Source organism: Crinia signifera, chromosome 4, assembly GCF_055691185.1.
Source record: "Crinia signifera chromosome 4, ASM5569118v1, whole genome shotgun sequence".
NCBI lineage: Eukaryota > Metazoa > Chordata > Amphibia > Anura > Myobatrachidae > Crinia > Crinia signifera.
In genome coordinates this window covers 150787896-150804983 of record NC_139220.1, presented here as the reverse complement: position 1 = coordinate 150804983, position 17088 = coordinate 150787896, and positions in this window count along the sequence as shown.

The following is a 17088-nucleotide window of genomic DNA, read 5'->3' as shown; positions in this document are numbered from 1 at the left end:
TGCCATGAGACCATTTAACACTAGATTGAGATCCCACTGAGGGATTATTGGTCTAATTCTTGGATGGATTCTCTTAGCTGCTTGACAAAACCTCTTTATCAGCACGTGGTCTGCCAACTTCCTATCCAACAGGGCGCTGAGAGACGAAATTTGTACCTTCAGAGTCGCTATTGCTAGTCCTTTATTGAAACCTTCACAGAGGAATTGTAAGACATGCGATATTTTTGCCTTGTGAAATGGGAACTTATCCTTTGACCATCCAGCAAAGATTCTCCAGATTCTGTAATATATGTCAGACGACACCTTCTTCCTTGCTTGCAGAAGTATGTCTATCACGACTGGAGGCAAACCTTTGTCCGCTAACTGCTTCCTTTCAAGCTCCACGCCGCTAAATGTAACTTCTGCGGATCTTGACACATTACCGGACCCTGCGTCAGGAGATCGTGCGATATTGGCAGAAACCATGGCTCTGCCACCGCCATGCTTTCTACCCTCGGAAACCAGGACCTCCTGGGCCAGTATGGAAGAATGGCTATTGCCCGAACTCTCTCCGACCTGATCTTCCATAACACTTTGTGGATGAGTGGGAAAGGTGGAAATATGTACACTAGAGTGAACTCCCACCTTTGAGACAGAGCGTCCACCCCTTCTGAAGCCTGCGTCGGGAATCTGGAAAAGAACCGAGGAGTCTTTGCATTCTCTCGAGTCGCCATGAGGTCTATTTGTGGTTGGCCAAATCTGTGAACTATTTGCCTGAAGACAGAGTCCTTCAACTCCCATTCCCCTGGCAATACTTGAGTTCTGCTTAGGAAGTCTGCCAGTTGATTTTCTTCTCCCGGCACATGCAGCGCCGAAATAGACAAGAGATGTTTTTCTGCCCAGACCATGATCAATCGAATCTCTTCCAACAGTGGGCGACTTCTTGTCCCCCCTTGTTTGTTGATATATGCGACCATGGCTATGTTGTCTGTGAAGACCCGCAGATGGGACCCCTCTATCTCGATGGTAAAAGCTCTTATGGCCATATACACCGCTCGAAGTTCTCTGTGATTTGATGACAGATCTGACTCTTGAATGGACCAGATACCTTGGGTAGTTTTGCCTAAACAATGCGCTCCCCACCCTGTGGCGCTTGCGTCCGTTGTCAGGACTACGTACTGCGGACTTGAGAGAGACATTTTTCTGGACGCCATATACCTGCTTTGCCACCAATGCAGAGACAGAACCACTGGACGGGGTAACGTGATGTAGCGGTCCAGAGGAACCTGGTTCCTGGTATAAGGAAGAAGACGCCATTGCAGTGTTCTCATATGCCATCTGGCCCACGGAACCACTTCCACTGTAGATGCCATCATTCCTAGAAGACTTATTGCCAGTCTTAGAGGAACTTTCTGATTTCTTTGAATAGCATCTACCAGATCTTGAATTCTGCTGCATCTCTGATTGGTCAGAGTAACCTCGAATTGTAATGTGTCTATGACGACGCCCAGATACTGAATAGTTTGTGTAGGGGACAGATGACTCTTGCTCCAATTGATCAACCACCCGTGATCCTGTAAGAAATGGACAACTGTATCTGCATCTCGGACGGCTTCTGCCTCTGATCTTGCTGAGATGATTATATCGTCCAGATAGGCCCAAATTGCTATATTCTTCTTCCTTAGACACTCTATCATGACCACTAGTACTTTTGTTAATACCCTCGGCGAGGACGTAAGGCCAAAGGGAAGACAGGTAAACTGAAGATGCTTTCCTTTGACGCAGAACCTGAGAAATGTTCTGTCTGGTATACAAATAGGGACATGAAAATAAGCATCCTTTAGGTCTATTGAGACCAGGTAGTCTTCCCTTCTTAGTCCCATTAGTATAGACTTGGCTGTCTCCATATGGAACTTGCGTTTCCAGATTCTGGCGTTTAAATCTCTTAAATCCAAGATTGTTCTGAAACCTCCAGAACTTTTTGTCAGTACAAACAGGCAAGAGTAAAACCCTAGGCCTTCCTCCGCCTCCGGAACAGGCTCTACCGCTCCTGACTCCACCAGATCCTTTATACTTGAGATCAGAGCCTCTTGCTCCGCCCTTGAAACTGGAATTTGAGAAACTAAAAATTTTTCCCGTCTGGGTTTTGAAAGAAATTCTAGGCGATATCCCGTGGACACCACTTCTAGTACCCAAGCGTCTTGAACTGTTTGCTCCCACACGTGGGCAAACTGCAGCAGTCTTCCGGCAACCTGGATACTCTCCACGGGACACGGTTTGTCACTGTTTTTTTTCGCCTCTTTTAACTGTCTGTCGGAAGAATGCCCTGGAGATCCCCGAGGTATATCTCTCCCAAAATGGCCTCCCAGGTCTGTAAGATCTGGCCTGCCCGAAACTTTGTCTGGGGAAATAGTTGGACCCCCTTCCCCTCTTATCTTGGGGAAGTCTGGCTGACTTACCCCCTGACATTCTCTGTATCATCTGGTCTAGTTTACTGCCAAAGAGGAATTCACCCTCGGCAGAGTAGCCAGCTTGTTTTTAGAGTGGGAGTCTGCCGCCCAGGACTTAAGCCGGCTTTCTCGGCTCCTGATTGGCCACTAGGCGGCCAATAGAAACATCCAGAGGAAAGGCGCGGAAGATGAACATCTCTGCGCCTCTCCAGTCCGTGACCGGGTACCAGCCGGGAGCAGCGCGTCTGGAGCTGAAGATGCCGGGGTCGTCGCCGGGGACCAGGTGAGTAGGATTTCCTTCCTCAGTTACCCCTGTGGACTACTTCGGATCCTGGACCCCGGATTCTTCAGCCCAGGAGCCACGGAACCCCGGACCAGCCCCGGAACCAGGACCAAGGCCCCGGAACCGGACTCTTCTGCCCTGGAGCCCGGACCCAGGATCCAGGGACCGACCTACGGGCTCAAGGTAGGTAAGTATCAGTGTGTGTGGGCTGTGGATGTATTAAGCTTTTATTTTTCAGGGTGTCAGTGTGTGTTTATTTAACTATTTCTTGTACTATGGAACTACAAGTACCAGCGGGCCCTTTAATGCCCCGCATGCTGGGACTTGTGGTTCTCCAAGTCCCAGCATGCGGGGTAGGCTTGCTGGGACTCATAGTTCTACAGCAGAAGACAATAGTTTTTATTCTTTTTTTTTACACTTTACATCAGCCCGATGCCCACCGCCCAGGGGCATCGGGGACAGCCCCGGACTTTCAGCATGGGCTGGTAAGTCCTGGAGGGGGGGGACCCCTTCTTTGGGGGGGTCCCCACTTCCCCAGGACCCCTGCCCATGCTGACCAGCCAGGGGGTTAATGCTTTGGCCGTGGGACCTTATATAATAAGTGTCCCCCGGCTGTGGCATTACCCTGCTGGCTGGTTGGGTCTGGTGCTGGTTCTTGAAATACGGAGGACCCCTAGTCATTTTGTCCCCCGTATTTTGGGAACCAGCGCCGGACCTTGAGCCTGGTGCTGGTTTTATAAAATCCAGGGAACCCCAACTTGATTGTTCCTTTGATTTTATGATACCAGCACCGGCTTTTTGAGCCCGGGGCTGGTTATGATTAGGAGGGGGGACCGCACGCTGTTTTTTTCTTTTTCTTTTTTGTTTTAACTATTTTTTTACAACAGAAGCATGCACAGATCTCAATGATCTGTGCATGTTTCTGTAAAAATCGCCAGCAAGAAGCTGGTCTATTTTTTTTGCGCTTTTTGGTTATGTCCCATATGCGACTATAGAACTTGCATCCTATTACATATGCGAGTTCTATAGTTTACTATGGGAAAACATCTGGATGCGATTTTCAGTGTGACTGAAAATCGCATCTTTTAAATGTGCGAATTCACGGGAAAAATGCGATTTTTCCCGCGACTCGCACCCTATTACATGTGCGATTTTTAGAAAAATTGCGATTTTGGCCAATTTTGACCAAAAATCGCAAAAGTCTAAAAATCGCACCCTATTACATTTCGCCCTATATTTCCTATATAAGGTAAACATTGCAGGTTATCATGAATAAAATACTTGCTTGGCAATTTTCACACCTATTTTGACAAATTCCCTTGGCATTCAAAGGGTTAATGGATTCACAAAATCACAATCAAATATGAAAAATCCTTAAATAACAGATTTTAAAGATCCACTCATCCCTAAAAATTTCTCAGTTTGAAAGCAAATTAAACTGGAAACTGAAAACCTTATTTGAGTGATGGAGGGAGTGTGTATGTGTGTGTTGAGGGGTGGTGTTACTAGCATGGAATAATATACCGTTAATAATAGTTACCAGCTTGTCAAAATGATGGAACAACATAAGTCAGTGCATGCCCAGATGAAGCAACACTTGAATTGCTATGTTGGGCACAATCTTTTGGACACCGGTTCGCAAAACACTTGAATTCCCCCTATAGAGCTGAGAAGCAGTGTTAGCCTTTTATTATGTAGGACTGATTCAAAGCTTTATATATTTTTTTTAATCTTTAAGACAATATTTACAAACATTTCCAATATGAAATTTGGAAACAAGTCTTAAGTAGTGTACACATGGTGCAATTTGCTTTCTATTCAATCCCAATTCGAACCCAGATCGAATCACACAGTGCCTTGTACACATTCGATTTAGACTATATACATAGTACAGATCTGTACTACATAGTCTTGCCTGCACAGTCTATTTTTCTATTCGATTTTGATGCCGCAGGGCCATGCATCGGGATCCAATCATAATCACTTGCACTCGAATTCCATTATATTTCGATTCAATTGTGCTTCTATAAGCAAAATTTTAATAGAAAAATAGACAACATCGAACCGTGTGTACATCCTATTAGCCTGATTTAGTGTTCTGGTTAATTCACATGTATATTTTTATATCTCAGCGTTCTTATCAATTAATTACTGCAATATGTTATTATAAGTAAATCATTAAAATTTTATGAATAATACTGAAATGTTAAAACCAATACCTTCTTATTTCATATATTTCATACAGAGAAAGATTGCAATTAAACATTTACTTGATTATTTTCTTTATTTGTCAAATAAGTATTAATCAAATATTACAACTGTTGAAAAACATATTTATTTCTTCTTATTAACATTGTTCTCATTATGGGGCAGATTTATTAAGCTCGGTGAAGTGATAAAGTCTCTGGTTTTTATCACCGGCCAATCAGCTCCTAACTGTGAAGTTACAGGCTTGGTTTGAAAAATAAGAGGTACTGTAGGAGCTGATTGGCCGGTGATAAAAATCAGACACTTTATCACTTCTCCAAGCTTAATAAATCTACCCCTATGTCAGCCGATTGAGTAATCAAATTTACACAGCATAGTATTTAAGTATAGAAATAGTGAAAAGCTAAACTGATTTACTCAGATTGTGACCAAGCTGTATGCCTAAAGGAGTAGTCAGGTTAGGGAGAAGACCAGGGGCGGATTGGCCATTTAAGTCACCCGGAAGTTTCCAGGGAAGCCGGACAAAGGTAAGTCTGAAAATTGATATGGCTTCACCCACTCGCGGGTGTAGCGTCGCCCACACAATATGACTGGGAAGTTGAACACTGCAGGTCAGAGGCAGGGCTCAGAACTTCATAATTCAGCCCTGTCTCCTGCGGTCAGTGGCGGGCTGGGCCAGTATATCAAATTGAAGCATTTGGGTGGGGGCACCACTCTAACCTATCAGCTTATGACAGCCTGCAGAGTACTGGCTGTGCAGGAAGCAGCAGCAGCATTGACTCCCTCCTCGAACACCTCCTCCTCTGATGCGTCTGCAGCCAGGTGACCGGTCTCCATGGCTCCTCTGAAGGCCGCAGATGCTGATGGTGTGGTTGCACACTCATCCGCTGCCCTGCCTTTTGCCCATGCCCATGTCATTTTCAGCATTTTTTTTTATTGCAGCAGTGTAAGTGAAGGAGCCCACAGCATCATCAGTTATGCTGCAGGCCATAACAAAGCAGGAGCCGGACAGCTGTTGCAGACATCCCCCCCTCCCCGGTTCTTTCTCTATTGCTGAGGCTAGATTGATGTCACTGACTGCCCCGGTGGTCTAGAATGGTGGATGCGGGTGCTTTTAACAGGGTGACTCACTGCGGCTTCCAGGAACAGCCAGCCTGCATTCACATTGTGGAACGCAAGGAGAAGGTCTGTGGCTGCCGGTACCCACTTCTATTGTGCAAGAGATGGCAGCGGCAGGGTGGGGGTGGGGGGGCAGTACAGCTGTCCTGCTGTTGCTGTGGCTGTTATTGTGGTCAGTGGCTATTTCAAATGTCCCACCAGCTGGCAAGCCAATTGAAACTCGCGGCCCAGCAACCAATCAGGCAGTGGTGGCTCCTGATTGGCTGCTGGACTGTGTGCTCCAATTGGCTCGCAAGCCAGTGTGACATTTGAAATAGCCCTTGACCTGCTCTAATACAGCCACTGGGTTGCCCACCGCTCTGCACGGCTATATCCCTGTTACACCACTCTGTCCATCTGTAATGGGGACAGCAAGTGCACTGCTCTGCCCAGGATGCACTCGCTGAAAGGATGTAATCCCCCATGGCAACCAGCATTTAACTCCCCCTGGCATCAAGCATGTATTCCCCATCCCCAGTGGCAACAAGTGCTTAACCCCCCTGGCAATGATCATGTAATCCCATGTAGCAATGAGCATTTAATTCCGCCTGACATCAAGCATGTAATCCCTCATTGCAAAGAGCATGTACCGCCTGACAACGAGCATGTAGGTAAGCGCCACTTATGTGGCATAATATACAATATGCACTACGGTGTGTGGTGTAATGAGCATTACAGCCTATGGTATTTTCATTAGGCATTATGGCATGTGGCATAATTATGTCCTCTTCCTGGCTCACGCTCACAGGGGGCCCTGTATAAATAGCAGCACTCACAGGCTTAATAAAGAGAGATATTGTATACTTTTCTACACACACACACATTATATATATTTTCTCCAATCTCCCGGCACTCTCCTCACCGTCCCATGCGGGTATATTATATTTGCTCCGGTGCCTCCTTAAGCGGTACGCCAATATATCAATCCAATAGGAAGTGGCACTCCAGAGTCTGTTTTAGCAGGTAAACAATTCAGTCTTTATTCCGACAATTGTTTCGAGCCACACACGGCTCGTCGTCAGGGATAAGATTAATGCAATACAAACACACATTTATAGCAGTGACATTGAGAACCCTCCCCCTCATTAGGACACTTACCCATCACCTGCTGCCAGTTGCCGCTCACGTACATGCTGCCGCTCCACTGGTTGCCCCATGCGCAGCCTGATGACGTGTGCACGCTTCCGGCCAGCTGATGGGTTAGCGTTCCCCATCTCCATAGCAACCCGGTGAATACACATTTATATATATAGTATTGGCTTGGGGGCGGCGGCACTCAGACACAAAAAATAGACAAGAGGCGGCTTGTGGGACCGACGTTTCAAAGTCCGTAGGCCTTTTTATCAAGGTGCTTGTGGTTCTATTTTTTGTGTCTGAGTGCCGCCGCCCCCAAGCCAATACTGTATCAAGTGGCCAGCAGTGACCATCTCCCAGAAGGGCACCAGAACTTATGCTTACACACTGTGACTTGGACATCCCGGAGTGCCACCTGCAGCACACACACACACAATTTTATGAAGTCCACCATGGCTTCAATCCAGTGGGAAAAATGAAACAAAACATTACGCTGTACCAGCAATGTTTTAGCACTTTATTGTGCTTTTGTCAAGCATAATACATGAAAAGTGTACAAAACAACATATATATGCAGCTTGTGTGAGTGCAGCAGGGACAGCAACTATGGGTGACAGCTGTCCATTGACAAGGGCTGGGCTGTCAGGGACTTGCGCACATGTGCAGGGGTCTTGACCACACCTCACATGGCATTATGCATATAAGCAGCACTACAGGGGCATTGTGTGTGTGTAAGCAGCACTGCAGGGGGCATTATGTGTGTAAGTGTAACTTACAGGGCATTATGCGTGTTAGGGGCACTAAAATGTAATGGAGGGGGAGCAAAATGTATAATTACGCTGCTAAGGGAACGCTGGCACCACCAGGAGAAGATGCATCTTTTGCCATGAAACCCCTAGCATAATATGTAATGGGAGTTACAGTGTGTGCTATAACATGTACTTGGCATAATGGTGTTTGGTATAATATGTAATGTACATTACGGTGTGTGGTATACTGTGTACTGGGCATTACAGTGTGTGGTATAACATGTACTTGGCATTATGATGTATGGTATAAGGTGTAATTGGCATTACGGTGTGTGGTATAATGTGTAATGGCCATTATGGTTTGTGGTATAATGTGTAATGGGCATTATGGTGTTTGGTACAGTGGGCATTATGGTGTGTGGCATAATGTGTAATGTGTGGTATGTGTAGTATGATGTTACATGGGCATTACAGTGTGTGGCATAATATGTAATGGGCATTACCCAGGCATAATGTGTAATGTAATGGGCACGGCTTGTTAAGGTTTCGCGTGTGCACCCGTAGCCGGAACTGCTGTTCAGGACAGCCACGGTGGAATCCTACACTAGCTCTGTTGACCCCCCAGGTAGGGTGACCGGCTCCTGCAAGAACTAGGCTTTGCCTGTAGCCGCCACGTTTGGAAGGGTGAGTTAGGCCCACCCTGGCTCCGGTGCAGCCAGGTGTTAGGTATAGACAAGGAACCGGGGATCTCCCCAGGGTACAGTGAAAAGAATGATCTAACTAAAGGATCCTAACTGGAATTAAAGGAAAAAGGCAACTTGCAGTTACTAGCTAATGAGGCTAATAGCGCCAGTGACCTAGTCACCCACCAACTGCGACCGTGTCACATACACAATATAAGAATACACCACACCAAAAAGCACATGACTAATGACGCGCACGAACAAGAAACACAGATTAATTCCCACTGGGACCACCCGGTCCGGGAAAACTGAGAACGCAGCAACTGCTGAGGAGAATCCCCCCTGAGTTCCTCAGTGGGGATGAAATAACAAAAGATGAACAAGGCCCAGGAGGGCATCAAGCCAAGAATAAGGAACCAGGTCCCCAACCGGGGAACTTACAGTACCAGGAACAGACTGCCAACCAACCGATGCACCCCGGGAGCATACCAGCAGCAGACAAGCACAGAGGAAGATGGCTGGGACCAGGCAGCTGGACAGCACTGGAGCAGAAGCTGAAGCTGCCAGACAGGATTCTGTAACTGAGTGAAAGCAGGCTGGAACTGCCAAAGGCCAGGAAGGCTGCACTGGGCTAAGTGCAGGGAGAAATGGACAATTGCCAGCAGACTGCTGGTGAACTCCAACAGAAAAGTAACCAGACAGGTGGCCAGCTGTGGATAGAGAACAGCAACTACTTGCACAGGTAACAGGAAGCTGGAAGCTATCACTAGCAGAGTATTGCAGGAGAGCCTGCTCTATGAAGAGCTCAAGTGATTAATTACACCTGGTAGAGATCCAGGCAGCTCCCAAGTTGTATTTAACGAGCTAATTACCTAGCAGACTTGTGAATGAATTAAGCTCACAGAATATTGAGCTGATATAGCACAGACCTACCACTGGAGGCCACCAGTGACTCAAATGCCAAACACAAACTGGACAGAAAACAAAACTGAACTGATCCTGGTTCCTAACACGGCTTTTTTTCCAGGCTAGGATACACCCCTTGTAATTAGGCTGTAAGTAGGCTTATGCCGCCCACGTGAGGCCACTTTCAGATATTTTCCAGGGCCACTTTTAGTCCCCAATTCACCTCTGGAGAAGACACATGCCTAGCAATACTCTTACCCAGGGCTATTTTTCAGCAGGCTCCAGCCGGAACTGAGGCTGCAGTGCAGGTGAGGCAGGTGTTACTTGTGCAGAGATAATTAGATTTGGGTGGGGTTTTAACCTGCCTCACCTGCAGTGCACATGGTTTTGTCCATATAAGAAATATTTTGTCAGAAAGAGTGAACTAGAATATGGGCCTTAGTTCCTGCTGGAACCTGCTGAAAAATAGCCCTGCTCTTACCCATCATCATGTATCCCTGCACAGAAATCTTCTGCCTGTAATTGGCTGCTCCCTGCTTTTGAGCAGAGCTACATTATGGCCCTTATTCTGGTTCACTCACAAATTTCTTCTCAAATGGACAAAACCATTTGCACTGCAGGGGGGCAGATGTAACACATGCAGAGAGCATTAGATTTGAATTAGTTATTTTGTTCCTGTGCAGGGAAAATACTGACTGCTTTATTTTTACACTGCAATATAGATCTCACTTTGAAGTAAACCCCTACCCAAATCTAATTATCTCTGCCCCACCGGCAGTGCACATGTTTTTTTTCCATTTGAGAAGGAATTTGCCTTTGCGAGTGAACCAGAATAAGGGCCTATATGTAATACATAAACATTATATGGGTGTGGATCAACGGGTCAAAATAAATTACTTTGACAGCGAATAGGTCGACTATGAATAGTCGACAGGCACAAGGTCAATGTGGGGGAAAGGCACTAGGTCAGCCCAGACAAAAGTTTGACACAAGCAAAATGCTGATGTGACAAAGGTCGACATAAAACGCTTGCCATGAGTTTTTCACAGGTTTTGTTGTCAATATCGACATCTGTTGACATGGACCCCCAATTAGTACCATGCGTTCACTCACCATGCTTTGGGAATTGCACCTCTCTTCGCTGGTTCTTTACCATTACCAATTGTAGTTCACGTGCATCGTAAAGAATAAAAAAGTTAAAAGAAGGGAAAAAATTGTGAAAAACAAATTTCCACTTTTTCACATATGAACTATAGACATGTCAACCTTTTGCTTGGGTCAACCTTTTGTCAATGTCGACATAGTGCATGTTGACCTTTTGTACATGTCAGTCGTGTGCCTGTCTTCCAATAGTGGTTGATCCAGTTGAATGTTGACAGACACTGTCGACCATTCAATTTTTGCATAAGATATATCTAGCCATGATAAATTGCATGCAATATAACTGATGGTATACAAATATACCATAAGATACAGTATATCGGATATGCTGAATTAGGGGGCAAGGGAGAATGGAATTACCGATCAAACTTCCTGCGATACATCGCATGCGATATATTAGATGCACAAATAACACTCAATTTTTTATCCAATTCCATGCGATTCTGACAAATCAATAGTGCAGCACTAGCAATCTAGGGACACCTATCCAATACTCATGGGACCGCGCATCAGATCAAAAACAAATTTGATTTCACACTTTACAAATTATATATCGGCCCGAAAGGTCAGAATTGCATGAAATGGTGCAAAATCATTGTAGTGTATAGGGGCCTTAAGTTCAGCTTTCACTGCCAGCAGGCAGATAACAGGAGGGAAACCTTTATAATGCTATCTGGAGAAAGGAACTGGAGGAAAGTCCTAATAACGCTATTTGGAAATAGTGTATCACGAGGCTCCCTCTGGTTTTCTTTTATTTTATTTTTTTTATTCTTTTTTTAAATTGAGTGATTTTTATTAAATTTCTGATACACAGATTAACATAGCAAACAACAAAATTTATCGACTGAAATTTTGAGGAGATGAAGTAAAAAAATAATAATAAATAATTAGATAAATAAACAATTAAAAAATTCAAAATAAATAAATAATAAACAAATAATTCATTAAATTATATAAAAAAAAACACACATCAATACAATGCAATACAATATTAATAAATATTATATATATATATATATATATATAATTTACAGTATCAGTATATTTTCATTTGAACATATGTCTTTTCCAGATTAACATGAGTTAAAAATTGATCTACTATTAATTAAGTTATATCTTAAGTGATGAATATTTTGATGAAAGCCATCGGGACCAAATACGATAATATTTAAATTCAGCCTTACGATTAATATATAAATATTTCTCATGTAACACTGTTACATTCACCAACGAAATCCAGGCCTTAAAATCAGGCCCTGATGAATCCATCCAGAGTCTAGCTATGCAAACCTTAGCCAATGTACACAAATTAATTATATATTGTCTAGAATGTTTATCCAGGACATCCTTATCAGATACCCCAAGGCAGCAAAATCTTGGTGTTAAGTTATTTAAGGGAATTCCTGTTACAGATATAGCTTGAAGCACTTTAGTCCAAAATAGTTTAACCACCGGACAATCCCATAATAGATGCCAAAATGTTCCTATGTTACTTTTACATTTGGGACATATATCAGAAGTTCTTCCACCAAATTGTACTAATCTAACCGGAGTCAGGTAGGTTCTGTGTAAAATAAACAGTTGAATTTGTTGAAATCTAATTGAAGCAGTGGAATTACGAGGACATACAAGTGCCTCATTCCATTCAACCTCAGACAGCCTACCCACCTCTAATTCCCATTTCTGCTGCAGGTTTGGTAAATCATTAGTATGATGATATGTTTGAAGAAAATTATATAAACATGAGAGTGCACGTTTATAGCCCAGTTTTAACAGAAATGCTTTTAGAGGAGAGGGTTGAATATGAGGAGAGCCTTGAGGAAACTGCAAAGACAATGCGTGACGAAGTTGCAAATATCTGAAGAAGTACATAGATGTAAAATTAGACTCATCTTTAAGTTGATTAAAAGATTTTAAGACTCCATCCTGATATAGCTGACCCACAGATATTACTTCGCTAACACCCCGCACCACTTTAGGGTCAAGGGAGGAAAGCTTTGTATAATTTAGAAAATTCCATAAAGGAGTGTCTGGGTCAACATCCTGAAACTTCATTAAAACATGTACCTCTCTCCATATTTTTTGAGCCTGAATAACAAGTGGTATCTTTTTATGTGAAAAGATGTCACCAAACAATGTCTGGACGGGTGAAAGTCCATGTTTCATTTCATAAACCAGTAAGCTTGGTAGGGAATCTGAGGGACATTCCTGAAGCCATAGTCTCAAATGAGATAACTGAGCCGCATAATAATATAGTCTAAAGTTTGGAAGTGCTAGACCACCTGATGCTTTGGATCTGGTTAGTACATCTAATTTTATGCGAGGCCTCTTATTCCTCCAAATCAAGGAAGAGACCATACTGTTAAGTTTCTTAAAAATAGCATTTGGGAGATATATTGGGGCCTGTTGAAATATATATAGAAATTTTGGTTGCACTATAATTTTTATTAAATTAGTTCTTCCAGTTAATGTCAGAGGAAGTTTAGACCACAACCTGATCTTATCTTTTAAATAGGCGAAGAGGGGCATTACATTCAGTGAGATAAATTCCTGCATATTATTAGACACCCACACACCCAAATATTTAAACGAGGTAACCCACTGTAATGGAAGTGGAATATGGGGTATGATAGGGGGCTGACCCTTAAGAGGAAGGATGGAAGACTTGGCCCAATTTATAGTAAGACCAGAGTATTTCCCAAATGTTTCTATTACTTGAAGTACCACCGGCATGGAAACCGTATAATCTTTAAGGAAAAGCATCAAGTCATCCGCATACAATGCAACTGTATCAACCCGACTATTCAGTTGAAGGCCTGAAATTCCTGGATGTGCCCGGAGAAGGCATGCCAGTGGCTCTATTGCCAAAGCAAAAAGAGCAGGAGACAATGGGCAACCCTGCCGAGTGCCACGCGAAAGTGAAAATGGGGTAGAAATGTATCTGTTTACTGATATACGGGCAGTAGGTTTATAATAAAGTAGCTGAACCCATTTCAAAAAAATGGGTCCCATTCCCATACATCTCATAACCTCCCATAGGAACGGCCACTCCACTGAATCAAAGGCTTTTGCCGCATCCAGTGACACAATGACAGAGGTGGACTCATCCCCATGAGAGGCCTGTAGATGCGAGTATAGACGTCTAACATTAACCGAAGTCGATTGCCCCGGCATGAAACCAGTCTGGTCTGGATGCACCACCCTAGTTATAACCCTATTTAGTCGTATAGATAATATTTTTGCCAGAATCTTTGCATCAGTGCTAATCAGAGAGATTGGGCGATATGATTCAGGAAATTTAGTGTCTTTTCCTGGCTTGGGTATTACATTTATGACCGCCTCAGACATGGAGTCTGAGAATCCACCTTCTTCTCTCAGTCTATTAAAAAGGTCTAGAAACTTTGGGACGAACATTTTAGCATGTTTCTTATACACCTCCACTGGAATGCCATCAGAGCCAGGAGCTTTACCATCAGGGAAGGAATTAATTGCACATTCTATTTCTTCTAATGTAAATGGGGCATCTAAAAGGGATTGATCATCTTGAGACAAGCAAGGAAGGGCAGCATTTTGTACATAGGTCTTTAGATCATTCTCAGTGCATGAAAACTTAGAGGTATAAATAGATTTATAAAAAGAAAGAAAGGTATCTGCAATGTCAGGAACAGTAGAGACAGTTATGCCATTACTCGTTACAAGTTCAGTAACCGTCATGCATGGTCGGTCTAAATGAACCAGATGCGCTAAATAACTTCCTGTTCTGTCTGCATACGTGTAATGTGAGTGAGACTGAAACAGAAGCCGTCGGTTTACTCTGTCAGTGAGATGAGCCGTCCAATCTTCCTGTGATGCTAACCACTTAATACGAGTTTCCTCCAAGCCATCCCCTAGATACTCTGACTCCAAAGAACGACATGCAGACTCCAATTTCGCCTCCCTCTCCCTATAGAATAATTTAAGATCTGCAACTCTTTTAATTATGGTCCCTCTCATGAAGGCCTTAAAGGTGTCCCAGACAACAGCCGTAGAGGCTGATCCAATATTATCCGTAAAGTAATCAGACCACAGCGCTTCAAGCTCACATCCTGCTCCCATCTGTAACAGCCAAGATGGATGTAGTTTCCAGTAGGTTTTCCCTCTAGGGCTATTAACATCTATATTTATCATAAGGGGTGAATGATCAGAAATTCCCCTTGTTTTGTACTCAATTTTAGTTATCAAAGGTAAAAGGCAATGAGAAACCAATGCCAGATCAATTCTAGAAAAGGATCTATAACTAGACGAAAAACACGAATACTGCTGTTCCCCAGGGTGCCTCATTCTCCAAGCATCACTCCAACCCAGACTACTAACGAATTTAGCAAATTTGTCACTTCCCATTTTTTTAGCCGTCCCAGATGTCTCCCTCCATTTATCTAATATAGGATCCATTAAATTATTAAAGTCCCCCAAACATATCACAGGAGTTTTTGGAGACACGGCAATAAATTCTGCCGCCATTTTTAAAATTTCATATGAGAATGGCGGGGGAATATAAACAGCTAATATATATAATGGAGTAGAATGAATTTTACAGTCTAAAAAAACAAATCTACCATATGGATCAATCTTGACGGCATTACAAATAAAGGGCACTGATTTTTTAATTAGCACTGAAATCCCACGAGAGGAGGAAGTATGTGATGCGTGATAGGCCCATCCCACCCATGGACGTTTTAAGGTTAATATCTTACTCCCATATAGGTGTGTTTCAGTGAGACATACAATTTCAGGACCATATTGTTTTACCATGTTTAACACAAGCGATCTTTTAACCTTATCATTAATACCCCTAACATTCCAGGTTAACAACTGTACCATTTATAAAATATAGGTATATAATAATCATAATAATTGTAATAATACAGAATAATAATATAACACAATAGGTAAAGAGACATGTGTTGTGCTTTGAATCTCCTGAAACAGGAGGAAGGTAAAGGCAAAAAAAAAAAAAAAAAATTGTAATAATAATAATAATAATAATACTAAAAGAGAAAAAAAAAAAAAATGTATGACCTAATGATGAATTAAATACTAAAATTACAATTTCCATACCATCCCCCCACCCTGTATACCCTACCCAACTCAGGCATACTTGGATCCCCAATAAACCAACTCCTAACATTACCCCCAAAAAATTATTAAACTACAGGGACAATAACTTTAAGAACCACCAATGCATTGGGGCTCTCCTGATATACTACTACAGCGTAGCGGAATTGTTTATCACTAAATTTTATAACTGTTGTTTAACCAGCCCAGTTATACATATAATATCTATTAGATTAACTCTTTCAATTATATTAGATATGTTGTACAATTAGGACCCTTTTTTAATTATAAAACATTTAATATTAAAGTCAATCAGGTGCCAATTGTCGGTGACCAGGGGCAATACGATCAAGCCATGCTGCCGCTTCCTTTGGGGTAATGAAAAAGTGAGATTCCCCATCCTTCACCACTCTCAATTTGGCAGGGAAGAGCATTGCATAAGATATATTTAGTTCACGAAGCCTGCGCTTTACAGGAAGAAACTTGGCTCTATCCTTTTGGACATCCATCGCGAAGTCTGGGAATACATTAATCTTTATTCCGTCCCTCACTAATGGACCTTTGGTACGAGCCTGTCTCAGCACCTCATCACGGTCCTTATAATGAAGGAATCTAGCAATGAATGTGCGGGGAGGTGCACCTGGAGGCAAGGGCCTAGATGGAATACGGTGCGCTCGTTCTACCGCAAAATGAGAGGAGAAACATTCTTTGCCATATACACTCAGGAGCCAGGATTCCAAAAAAGATTCTGGTGAGGAGCCTTCCACTTTCTCAGGCAATCCCACGAACCTGACATTATTACGTCTCAGTCTCCCTTCTACATCCGAGATCTTGATCTGCATATCAGACATTTGTTGACATAAGCTAGAGACTTTTTCCTGCACAGGGCCTTTGAAATCCTCAATTGTAGAAATACGAATCTCCGCCTCATTGATTCGCTCACGAACACTTTGCAAATCATGCCTGAGCAGGCAAATATCGCCCTGCACTAGCTCTATTTTATCTGAGAGACGTTTCTCGCAAGAAGTAACCGCCTCCAGGATACACTGTAAAGTAACGTCATGAGGGGCTGCACTGGCTGTCGTCTGTGAGCCGATATCATCTAACAGAGGCGGATTATTCTGAGAATCCTCACTTTGTTTTGTCTGTGAAGAATTATCTGTAGCTCGAGTTTGCCGATCTGGTTTGGCTGCATTATTTGTTTGATGCGTTTTACCCATTATAATGTTCTACTATTAAATAATAGATATTGCCTGCACTTTGATGAGAGACCAGCAGATGGCGCTCCTATTCTGGGCAAAGCTGTCTATTTTAATGTAAATTAATACAGATGCAGAGTTATA